The following is a 13,117-nucleotide window of genomic DNA, read 5'->3' as shown; positions in this document are numbered from 1 at the left end:
ACCTTTTATGTGCATAGTCCTGACACTTGCCAGTTGGCAAATCTTTTGGAAGCGCCTGAAATCTAGGATAACTCATCTGCCTTCAGGTTTACCTGCCTGGACAAATCCCCGTTGGGATAAAATGTACAGCAAATCTCTCTGGATGACATGTAGGGATCAGCCAGTTGGGCACAGGGAGTGATATATGTTTAAAGTAGGGTGTTGACCCAGGGCTGGAGGCCATGTGGCTTTTCTTTTCCTTTAATATTTTTTCCTGGCAACTCTGCTTTCTGTCCTTTATTCTCCCTCAAATTTGCAGCATCTGACTTGGGATGAGATGACAGATTTCACACACTGTTGCTTAAGGAAATGTCCAGGGGGCTCACTGTTTTCAGGAATAGATCTTACTGGAAAGAGCATCCCATCTAAAGAGGAATGCTATATGGCAGTAGCCAATCCCTCTTCTGTCTGATTGCCATCGAGGGGTTCAGGTCCTCCTGGTCTCTCTCAGGAGCTTCTGCCACATTACTAACTCTCAAATTGCAAAGACTTTAGTTACTGGGGAAAGAGGAGAACAGGAGAACAAGAAGGAGGAGACCAAAGTGCTGCTGAGGGGGTGGGCTCTGGCTTCTGTGACCCTTCTGCATTAAGTGGCAGAAGCTGTAGGAGAGGAGCCAGAAGCAGCTGAAAGATAGTCAGCCTCCTCCTCTTTTGCTTGTAGCAGGTGAAGTTCAGGGTTTTCCCATCCCAGGAAAGGGCTGTGAGCGTGTGAGAAGTCTTATAAAGAAATCGTATGAACAGTGAGTTCAAGTTACTGCTTAGCATTCACCTTTCTTCCTCTTAAGTACAAACTGTTGGAGCTTTGGCTGGCCTCAGTCAAGAAATCACCTGGCAATACTAACATTGGTAATAGCTGATCATAATTCTGTGTATACAGTGCATTAAGGATTTCTGCATCTTTTCCATGAGATATTACATTTGACCCCAAGACATAGAGAACAACCAAAACTATATTATGTAGCACTCTGAGGTTTATAAAGAATAAACATGTAATATCAACCCAAGTATGGTGGGTAATGATAATAAGAGCTATAACACTATTTTAGGTTTACAAAGTACTTTACAAATATTACCTCATTTGATCCCTATTTTACTGACAATGAAACTGAGGCACATGAAGGTTACATGACTTTTGCCCAAAGTCACAACAGCCAGTAAGGGGAGTTCAATTTAGTCTTTCATAGCACCAAATCCAGCTATCTTTCTGTTTTGTCAGGCCGCCTCTCAGTGACTTTCTAAATTAACCTTTAAATAAAGGTGTAGGGATGAAACAAATTAATATAAGCTTAAAAAAACCAGACATATCTAAAAACAGAATCGATGACAGATTCTACCTAAAGGCTTCAGTCTTCACTGCACACAGGACCCTAAGTAGGGCATGCTTTGGGGCCAAGGAGGTTACTGTTTGAAGGTGGTAGTGGAATGGGGTACCCTTGTTCCATTTCCTATGCTCTTTACATTCGTGAGATGATTATCATGAGAAAAGATTCGTGTATGCCATTTCCTGTTCTTGTTCCGGTCTTTGTCATGAAAGGAAGGTACCAAGGTTTTCACGCCTAGTGATCTATTTAACCTCTTAATTATTTGGGTCGTACCCTGGCTTTTCTTGCCATGTTGCCTTGGCACAGGTTGGAGACAGGGAACACAGTGTGCTTTCCAAAACTTCATACTATGGCATGCCGAATCATCTTCAATATCTCTAAAGGTCACATACCTCCCCTCTGATTTCAGTGCCGTAACCACACCTCTTGCAAAAGACAAATTTCATGAGAGACCTTGAACCCATTTCTGGTACTTGCTCTGCCTCCCCAGATGCCCCTTTTTTTTTCTGTTCATGGCCTTGAATGGCACTTCTACATGGCCATTAGATGGTATACTGAAAGGGTCAGAGCAGAACAATTTCCAATTATCTTCAAAGATTTTCACTGGCATTAACCATTCTAAAACATCAGTCTGTTGATACTGATTTTTAATAAAAAATAGAACATGGTATAATAAGAGTCTTTGCTTCCTGGCATGGACTAGAATCCGAATAGCTAATGGTACCACACTTTCAAGCACTTCTTTTTAAAAGTGGGTTGAGTTCGTATGAAAGCTGCTGAATTGACAGCCAGAGAGACTGTGTGTAGAAAAATGAGAAGCTTTTTTCTCCAAGTTTTTCCCAGGATACCTTCAGCTTGCCCTGGAGGGGTAGGCTCTAGAAGAGAAAAGAGAGTTTAATTCTTTCTCCATGTACATTTAATCTTTGAATTTGGGAGTGGGAGTGTTATCCAAGCTGCTGATTATAGAGGTGTTTTCAGATGTGGCCCCTCATTCATTATCAGCACAGCTAAGACTGACAGGCCATTTCATGTTGAGCTTGGCAAAACCAACCAGCTTAGGCTAGTTTTTGAATCCCTTTGTATCTCCACATTTTCTGAGTGCTCTTCCTGAGCCAGCCTGTTTCCAAGTCATCTCGAGTTGGTTTTTGAAGTTTTAAAGGAAGGGCCAAGAGGGGCATTTGTCCCATATCGTAAACCCCCATGTACTCTGCAGTCCAGTAACACTGGCCTTGCTGACGTTCCTTCCACAAGATATTCCTTTTCCCAACTCCAGCCGTTGTCACTGTAACCAATGCCTGGAATCTTCCCCCTCCTCATCTCTGCCTCCTGGCTTCCCTTATTCCTCCCAAATCTCACCTCAAATTCCACCTTCTGTAAGAAGCTGGTCCTGTTCCCCTTTATGCGAATACTTTCCCTCTGTTACCTCTAATTTATCCTGCATTTATCTTGTTTGCATGTTGTCCCCTCTATTAGACTGTGAGTTCCTTACAGGTAGGGGCTGTCTTTAACTTCTCCTTCTATTCTCAGTCTGTTAAGAGCACAGTGCCTGGTACATGCTTGTTGACAGACTGACTAAAAAGCCTCTTTTCTTTGCTTTTGCTAGCCTGTGTCAAATTATTGGTTAACAAACACTATTCAAATGGGCTTGCTGAGAGAACCCTAGGCTAGAGATTCCAGGGGTGTATGTTGATGAAGGGCCAGAAACCTGTAGAGCATTATAAGCTTTCATTGTTGAACCTTTCTGGACATCAGTTTCCTTATCTATAAAATGAGGAGTTAGGACCAGGTGACCTCTAAGGTCCCTTTCAGTTCCAGATGTTATCCTATTAAAAAATCCTATGATTTTGCTAGATAGTACAGTAGTTAAAGCACTGGATTTGGGGTCAGGAAGACCTGAGTTCAAATCCTGTCTCAGATACCAGCTGTCACTTTACCTCTCTGCCTCAGTTTTCTCATCTGTAAAATGTAGATAATAATAGCACCTACCTTAAAATTTCAGTATTATTGTGACAAATGAGATTTTGTATATAATATATATGTGTGTGTGTGTTCTGTATTAACCTTAAAGCACTATCTAAATATGGTTATTTAATCATTTTTTAGTTGTGTCCAACACTTCCTGACCCCATTTAGGCTTTTCTTGGCAAAGATACTGGAGTGATTTGCCATTTTCTTCTCTAACTCATTTTGCAGATGAGGAAACTAAGCAAACGGGGTTCAGTGACTTGCCTATGGTCGCACAGCTAAGTATCTGGGGCTGGATTTGAACTCAGGAAGACTTGTCTTCCTGACGCGAAGCCCAGCACCCTATTTACTGGGCCACCTAACTGCTCTATAAATCATATCTATAAAATAATATCTATAAAATGTTTATACTTAATTTAGGCAGATGATCTGCCCTAAATGAGAGAGAGAGAGAGAGAGAGAGAGAGAGAGAGAGAGAGAGAGAGAGAGAGAGAGAGAGAGAGAGGGAGGGAGGGAGGGAGGGAGGGAGAGAGAGAGAGAGAGAGAGAGAGAGAGAGAGAGAGAGAGAGAGAGAGAGAGAGAGAGAGAGAAAAGAGAATGTAAGGAAGGAAGGGAGAGAAAGGAAAAAAAGGAAGAAAAAGAATAGAAGAAAGAATGAAGAAAGGATATGCCAGGAAGGAAAGGACAATGGAGCACTAGCTAGTTTTTCAAATGGTCTCATGACAATTCACTCTGCTCATATTTATGAAATTGTTGGAGAGTTTGTTTGGCTGGTTTTTTTGGCATGTGTTTGCACCCGTATGGATTTTTTTGTTTAAAAAAATGTAACATCCTTGAGGGCAGAAATTGTATCATTTTTTCTTTAAGAACTGTTTATAGTGGCATAGACACTGGCCTTACTCTCCTCAGCCTCTTCCCTATCTCCCCTCCTACATCCCCCACCCATCAGCTACACAGAAAGGAGATTTCCTCTAGAACTGTAGCAGTTATGATGAGAAAATCTAAGAAAAAGGAACAGTATTTTTTTTCTGGAAAGAAACAAAATTCAGCTTAAAAAGACTGGAATTTTATTATCCAGGGTGACAATTCCTCTTCAGTACATGTCTGCGAATGCCAATAAAAAAAGCACAGAGTAAGGTCTTCTTAAATTTTTTTTTCCAGCCAATGCTGCAGAGAAGAGCCCCTCCTTTTTCTCTCAATATTGTTCTGGGGAGTTCACAAGGTCAGGAACTTGACACTGGTTTCGGGTGCAAGCCAGTCAAGCAGGATTTCTTTGCCCTCTGGACAAATGGTTGGCCTAGTTCAGGAATTTTGAATAATTATCTCTGCTTTCTTCAGCCAGGAGAAATATACCTTTCACAGGGATCAGGCCTTATGGCATGATCATAATCCCATTGCCTGAGCACACAAAATACAGCTTTGCTCAGTAGAGGAATTGTTCTTCATTTATGTGAGCAGGTCACTTACTTCCTTGCATACCTCTAGTCTTCAGGAAAACAGGGAATCCACAGTATTGCTAAAACTCTGACATCATAATTAGTGCCTTGAACTTCCCAGGAGGAAATGCCCTCCTAAATACAGAGAAGAAGGAGGGGGGACCTTTTCATTTTAGCTGGATTTAGCTTGGCTTTCTCTAAACAGAAAGTAGCACTTTGAACCCTGAGAAACTCTCTCACACTTGTTATTTTCCCCCTCACAAAACTCATTTTCAAGATAGCCTTTAAGTGTTGTTTATAACATTGCCCTGCAAAGGAGGAAGAAGTGTTCTGCTTGTACTCACTCAGTGCCCTTCTGCTTTGGCCATGGCAAATTTTTCCTTCTGGAAAAGTTTAGTTCTTCAGTCCTTAGACTGCTGAACAATGTTAGCCCCTGGTTATCTCTAAGGATTCTGGGAAAATGGAAACACCAGCCCATTCTCACAGTACCCCCTCATTTTCACTAGATGTTCAGAATCTCCTCCATTTCCAAGCCCTTCCTCCTATGTCCCAGTGAGACATTGTGTTTTGGAATCATCCTGTATAATACACAAGTACTATTCCCCATAGAGAATTACACTTCTCTATTCCCAGTGAACAGAGAGAGCCACTGGAAATATTTTCCATGCCTGCAGAGTGACTGTGCAATGCTGTCTCATTTCTAGAGTAATTTCCACACCAAAATATCCCTGAGTAACTAGCACCTTAGGAATTATTTTCTTTATGACTGGAAGCCAATCAAGACCGAGATAGACTGTATTCTGGCAATCAAATTATAATTGGGCCAGAAAAGAACAGCAGTGACAATAAACCGAAGCCCTTGGTGAGGCTATTTTTGTCAATGTCTGTCCTGGACAGCTGTGTGTTTCATTGTAAGATCTGCCATTAAACGATTGTTTATAGACATCCTACTACATGTAGTAGGGTGAAATTTAGTGGATGAGGGATAGTCGTGAAGATATGAATTCAAGTCTTGCCTCTAGCACACTGTGGGTGCATGACCCTGGAAAAATCTCTTGACCTCTCAATGTTCTAAGTAGCTACTCTCTAAAACAATGAATTGCAGAGAAGGTGATGACTTATGTATTGTTAGAGAGTTTCTTAACTTGAGAGTTCTGTATACTGATAAAATCACAGATCCCTATCCTTAATTCCAAATGTTAGTCAATCAACAAACATTTATTGAGATCCTACTGTGTGCTAAGCACTGTATTACTGAAGGCAAAAGAATTGTCCTTGAGGGCAAGACCCATCTATTTTAAAAAAACAACTTATTATTCTTTTATCTTCAGAACCTATCCCAGTGCTTTGTACGTAATAGAACTTAACAAGAACCGAATTGTCTATACTAGGCTATGTGCAAATGCTCACTGCTAATGATCAGCATGACCATGAATTTATTGTATCATCTTGAACAAGTGACTTCTCTAAATTCCTCACACTGCTTTGTATAACTTCTTCCTGATTATATAGGATGACCCTTTTTTGTGAGTGTATTTTTTTAAGCTTATGAACCAGGTATTTTTTTAATTACTTCTTAAAAATGCTTGTGCAGATTGTCCAAGGGTCTGTCACGCAAATACTTTTCAGTTACATCTTCAGATAATCTTTTTAGGGATATGGAACCAGAAATCTGAGCTTAATACTATTGTCTTCACTGATTTACCCAATGCTTTGAATTTTTTTTTTTTGATAAAACCTTACAGGAAGGTTGGATGTGCATAAGAGGCCTTAAACATTTGGAAGTTCAGGGGAATGAGGAAAGTAACAGAAATTTATAGAAACATAAATTGGATTTTGGAGCGATGTGGAATGTCTTGCTACTACACCTCTGTAACCCTGGACAATTTCCATCACCTTTCTGGGTCTCCTTTAAGGTCCCTTCCAACCATCAGCTGATAACCTTAGTTCAATAAATTTACCAAATATTTTAGACAATTCTTAGGCAGAAATGGGGATAACAGAGACAGATAGGACTTAGGGCTTGCTCTCAAGCAGTTTAAAATCTAAATGGGGAGGAGGTTAGAGAGAAGAATAACGACAGAAATAAATTTAATACAAGAGAGAAGCCAGTAAATGCAAAGAAGAGAACCAGGAAAAATGCTACAATAAATTTGAAGAGGGAGTATTCACTTTCTACTTGTAGGCTTCAGGGTAGGTCTTCTAAGAGGAAGTGGTTTCTGAGTGGCACTTCAAGAAACTAACAGACAAGCATGTGGAGTGGGGTAAGGGTGAAGTCTATTCCAGGCATGGAAGATGATAAGACCACAATCGCAAAGGTGGGGAATCTAGTAACTGGTGGGGCTAGAGTCGAGCTCAGCCAGAATATAAAAAACATAAAAGAGAACTGGGTGAAAAGTAAGTCCGGATTGCAACCACATTGTAGAGGGTCTTGAATACTGGAATATATTTAATTTAGTAGTCAATAGGAGCCCACAGATAGCTAGGTTAACATAATCATAGTACATAATTCAGGCAATATGGCAAAGAAAGAACAACAGATTTGGATTTTGGTTCAAATCTCTTTTCTTCTATCTGTATGATTCTAGAAAAGTCATTTGACTTTCCTGGCTCAAATTTCCTTATTCAACAAGTTTTTAAAAGTACTTACCATACACAAGTATAACCTGAGTGCTCCAAAGACTGGAGAAATATATAAGAAGATCTTACCCCTTGCACTGATCACAGGATTTAAGAGGAATAACTAACTATAAGCAGGAAGACCTGGTGGGATGCTATTGTAATAATCTGGATGAGAACTAGGGTGGTTTCTGTGGGAATAGAGAAAAGAAAGCAAATATAAGAGGCACCGTGAAGGTAGAAATGATAAATAAAGACCTTTAAAATTGACTGAATGTGTGGTGTGAGGGAGAGACAAAAACCAAAAGCAACTTCAGAGTTATGAACCTAGGATACTGTGAATATGGTGGTGAGTGAACCAATTTGGGAGGCAATGGACAATGGCAGGCTTGGAGGAGAAAGTGATGAGTTAATTTTGGATATTATGAGTTTGAGAGAACGGGAAGACAGACTATAAAGGGACTAAGGAACAGATAAATAGTGAGGAAATAGAGATTGAAAGCCACTCTTTCTAGGAATTTGTCTGTAAAAGAGAAAGAGGAAGGACAATCACGTAAGTGTCAGAGGTCCATGGAGAATTTTTATTTTATTTGGTTTTACTTTTAGATTAGGAGTGACCTGAGCATGTTCCTCACATACAACATATCACCGCCCATCTTGGTACCTTTGTACTGCCTGTTGGCATTCCTAGAGTACTCTCACCCCTCACCACTGCCTCTTGGAATACTGGAGTTTTAAAAAAACCCAACTCAAGTACCCCTTTTACATGAAACCTTTTCTGATCTGTCCAGCTACTAGTGCCATTCCCCACCTAAGACTGTCTTATTCCTTCTGTTTGTATTTGATATAGAGGTATATATCTGCAATTGTCTCCCCTATTCAAAAGTAAGCTCTTTGAAGGTAGGAACTCTTACTTTTCTTCTTATTATCTCCAGTGCTCAGCACAATGTGTGGCATGGGAAAGACACAGTAGAGAGGGGAAGACTGATGATGCAGAGGAGAGGGGAGATGACCAATAGTGGGAAGTTAGGGAGCTTCAAGGGCATAGACTAGAAAAAAGGAAAGTCACCTCTTCTAAGACTGGAGGGAATGGTCAGAAAATGACTGAGAAGAAAGAGAGCAGTAGAAAAATAGGAGAGTAGAATTGAAGGAATTCATATAAAATATGTTCACCTAGGTAACTTAGGAGTCAAAGGAATTTGACGAAAGTGAGAATGGAAGTAGGTAAAGTTGGGACTGGAGGAGAGGAAAAGTTTGAAACATCTATTGTAATGTTTCCAGGATATTAAAAGACACAAAATGTTCTGGACCATCAGCTCCTATTTTTTTTGTTTTTTGTTTTTTGTTTTTGTTTTTTTTTACTAAAGATCAGTCACATTGAGAGAGCCAGAATGATTTTACTACCTTCTTTTTTATCCTCTCCCATGCATGCTGTCTGATTCATCCAGTAAGACTGATTCACCTGGTCACTATAGTCTTGGTTCAAAAGGGTACTATTCCCAAAATTCAGACTTTGTCCCATACTTGATGTTCCCAAATTCTGAGAATCTCTATTGGGGATCTGACAAATTTATGTCTACAGATTAAATTTTGAAGAGGTTTCTACGCCCAAGAACTGAACCTGTAATTTATATACACTACCACTAGGTGACAGTGGTGCCATGATCATTCATCACTATATACATTTACCATTCAGTCAACAGATATTTATTGAATACCTACTATGTGCAAGGCTTAAAAGTTGTGTGCTTCACTTCCGTATTCTTAATGTGTTTGTCCTTCGTTGCCGAAGAAGACCATGTCATCAGAGAAATAATGACATGACTTGCACTTGACTTTGTTTTGAGTGAGGGAGGGCTGTGCAGGTCACCAGCCTCACTTCTCCTCCAGAGCCATCTGAATCCAGTGACCAGATATTCATCAGGATGACTGGGGATGACCCAGGATGAGGAATTTGGGGTTAAGTGACTTGCCCAAGGTCACACAGCTAGTGAGTATCAAGTGTCTGAGGTGAGATTTGAACTCAGGTCCTCCTGACTCCTGCACTGGTGCTCTATCCACTGCACTACCTAGCTGTCCCTACTATTCTTAGTAGTCAAGTAAGGAATTAAGTATGGGAGGTTCACATATTCTGGCATATGAGGTGGTTTGGGTGGTTGTGATTATCTGGAAAGGATAGAATTTGGGCAAGAATATATATAGGAATAATTGACTGAGGTATGAAAAAGGACATTTAGAGTTCTTTAACAGAAAAATTGAGAGGCCTAATTATGTCATAGACATTTTACCGTAGAACTCTTTATTACAAACAGCTAAATGTCCAACTGGACATTTAAAACAGGATATTCATATGGAATGCTTTAAAAATTATAAAATGTAGGTACAACTCAGTACCTTTTCCATTAATCCTTAGCTATGAACATTTTTTTTAAAACCCTATTCTTATTCACAGACTTGGATACCATTGACTAGGATATCACTGTTCAACTCATCTCCTTTTCTTAGAGTCAAAAGCCAAACTTTAGGCCACCTTGGCATCAAAAAACCCTATGCAAATTTCCTTCATTTGTCAGTGACCTTCCCTCTTTTACTGATACATCCTTCTACTGTGCTTAACGATCAGAGGGAAACTTTAATTTGCCTGTCTACCGTACTTGTTTTCCTCCTCTTCCTTTGCATGTGATAAAACCTGATTTGTCTATATTCCTGAGTGTGCAAAACTGCATGAATGGGTTTTTATTTTTCAAAAGCTGAAGGAAATAGTTTTTCACTCATCTCAAGGAAGGGCCTCTATCACAACAGTAAACAGTCTAGCTACTAGTTGAAGAACTAAGTGTTGCTTGAAATTGCATACCATAACTTTTGCAACATAAATATTTCTCATTTGTTTCTCTACCAACAATTCCAGCTCTCAGATCTAGTTCAGATATAAATTGCTTTATATTAAAGGGAATACATCCTTTTCTATAGGATGTAACTTTTTAAAAAAAGACTTTTCCCTTGGAGGTGCTCCAACTTTGAGCTCTCTGAATGGGATAGGAGGTCCTATGCTTTGATACATTAAATCATCTGCCCTATCTTTTTATTCAGAAAAACAAAGTTTAAATGCCTAAAATCAAATGCCCAGATTTAACAGACAAATAGAAGTTATTAATGGCAGCAGCCTTCAAGAGGGATCTTGAGGGGCATTTTCTGAGTATCCAGTCTCAAAAGGTACACAAGTCATTGTTGGATAGAGGAGCCCCATTAGAAACAATTTAAATGCTATGCAAATTTTGTTGGGTTTTGTAACTGAGGCACTTTTGCCTCCTGATGCTGTTCAGCTGATCTTAGACTCTTAGATGCTCTGGCACTGGCCTCTAATCTATGGGGACTGCCAGGGTTTGTGCTCCAAGTGGATGTTTTAACTTTAAATATGATCTTGTTAGTAATAATCATAATAAGACTCATCTTTTTAATACCAATATTCTTCTAGTGTTGTGTGGCACTAAGACATGAAACATGACAGTTCCTGAAGACCTAAAGATAAGGCTCACCCAAACAGCACTTTTGAGCTCCATGATATATATGACCACGCTGTGATACATTATATAAAAGGAATTATATGAGAAGTGATATGAAGGAAATGTATAAGTGAAAAACTAAAACAGGGCTGCTCATATGGCAATAGTAAGGGATAATTGAAAACCTACATGCTTTGTTGGCATTCTCATATCAAGAGAAAATAAAGAAGACCCTTTGCACACTGAGTAGATTCACTGTGGCAAGTTTACTGGAGGACATAATGCATGAGGTGCAATCTTCATTGTTGAAGGGAATATTACATCAACAGGATCACAGATCCATTGGGGTATTGGGGTAACACATGAGATATATATTTTTAGTTTGTGAACTACCACTTCCTAAATCCCCTCAGTATTATGGCAATTGATATAAATAAATTGCAAACTTTAGTGCCAACAAATAAAATTTCCATTTTTATTTAGAATATAATTCATTTCCCCCAGAAGATATGGTATAATTTATAGTAGAAATATCATACGCTTTTTGTACATGTAAACTATGGAGCTACTCTCTCAAATTCCCATCCACACTGTCAGGACTTATCTCCAGAGATTAGACTGCTACATTCCCCTCCCAGTTTTAGGGATAGCTCCAAGATACTTGGGATATTTTTCTTTTTATTTATGACATTAGCTCATGAGCTCCCAAAAGTGTACTTCTCCTATTAATCATTGATATAAGGATATCAATTAACTGGATAATTAGATTTTTAGTAATAACCTTAGTTATTTACTAAGGTGTTATAGTAAGACCAGTTAAAATATCCCCTCCAAAGTCTTTTCCACAAATGTGTGCAGAGTCGAAGGGAAAGTGGTCTTGTGCTAGATAGAGCACATGTGGCAAAGAGATAACTCACAGATCCTAGGAAGTCATTTTATTTGAGTTATTAATATGTTTCCCTTAGGTGAAGTATTTTTGCTGGAATTCCTGCAGAACCTTGAATGCGCTTTTCCTAATATGGTCTACTCTATCCTAGGCTCTCAGTGCAGACCCTACAGATAGTTACTACTCCAGGAATTCTGCTGGGATGCTAATTTGGGAAAGTTCAAATTCCTTGATTCTTCAAAGTCCACAACTCTTCTCCAGACAGGGGCAGGAGGAAGTTGGGTTTTTTGACTTAGATCAGACTCTTCTGCACTACAATGATTTCTTCTCAAAGATTTTAACTAACAGACTGCTACTCTAATCTACCAGATTATAAAAATCAAACAAAAACAAACAAAAAACTTCAAAACAAAAACTGATCAGCTGTTTTAGAAAGTACTTATAGTGTGTGGTCAATTCCATCAACCTATTCAATAGTTTAAACTGAGTTGTTATCCAAACTCTGTTCACACCTAGATCACACTTTGGACTGACAATTCAAATGAAACTTGTTCTCACTTGACAAAGGCAGCAGGACTTAGTGTCTTATCATAGCTTTAAATGGGGTGAAGTACTTATCTAGGCTGACCCCACCCCTACTCTTACATACTCATTTTTAAAGCCAGCTTCTACATTTCTACATTTCTAAAGCCAGCTATCATTGTGATGTGGAGGTGCTACTAGGTTTCCACTAAGCGCCAAAGATTTTGGCTATGAGCTGATGAACAGCCACGTGCCTGTCATATGATTATTAACCTGAGTAAAATTCTACTTCTATCTACTGCTCGTTTGACCTTAGTCAAATCATTTCATCACTTTGGGTCTTAGTTTCCTCATGTGTATAATGAGAGAGTTGGATTAAGTGATTTCCAAGGTCCCTTCTAATTCTATAATCTTATGATCCAACAATTCCAAGAGCAGAAATGCTTTTTGCTGCAATATCGATCATCAGTTGAGGAATGTTTTTGGTCACAGTGACATAAATATCCTTATGGGATAGCTAGGTGGTACAATGGATAGACACTGGAATTAGGAAAACGTGTTCAAATCCAACCTGAGACAACCTCTGTGACTCAGAGCACGTCCTCATCTTTAAAATGTGTGTAATAATAATAATAATAATAATGGTTGTGAAGATCAAAGGGATATTGACTGTAGAGCCCTTAGCACAGAGTCTGGGACGTAGTAAGTGCTATATAAATGTTTGTTATTATTATGATTATTATCAACTATCGAGACATTGAAGGATTGTAATCTTCTTAGGATATATGCGATTTCATGGACCAAGTGCTGATATTGAAGAAATCT

This window comes from Notamacropus eugenii, chromosome 6, assembly GCF_028372415.1.
Source record: "Notamacropus eugenii isolate mMacEug1 chromosome 6, mMacEug1.pri_v2, whole genome shotgun sequence".
In the NCBI taxonomy this organism is placed as follows: domain Eukaryota; kingdom Metazoa; phylum Chordata; class Mammalia; order Diprotodontia; family Macropodidae; genus Notamacropus; species Notamacropus eugenii.
The sequence above is the reverse complement of the archived record's forward strand: the minus strand, read 5'-3'. Positions refer to the sequence as shown.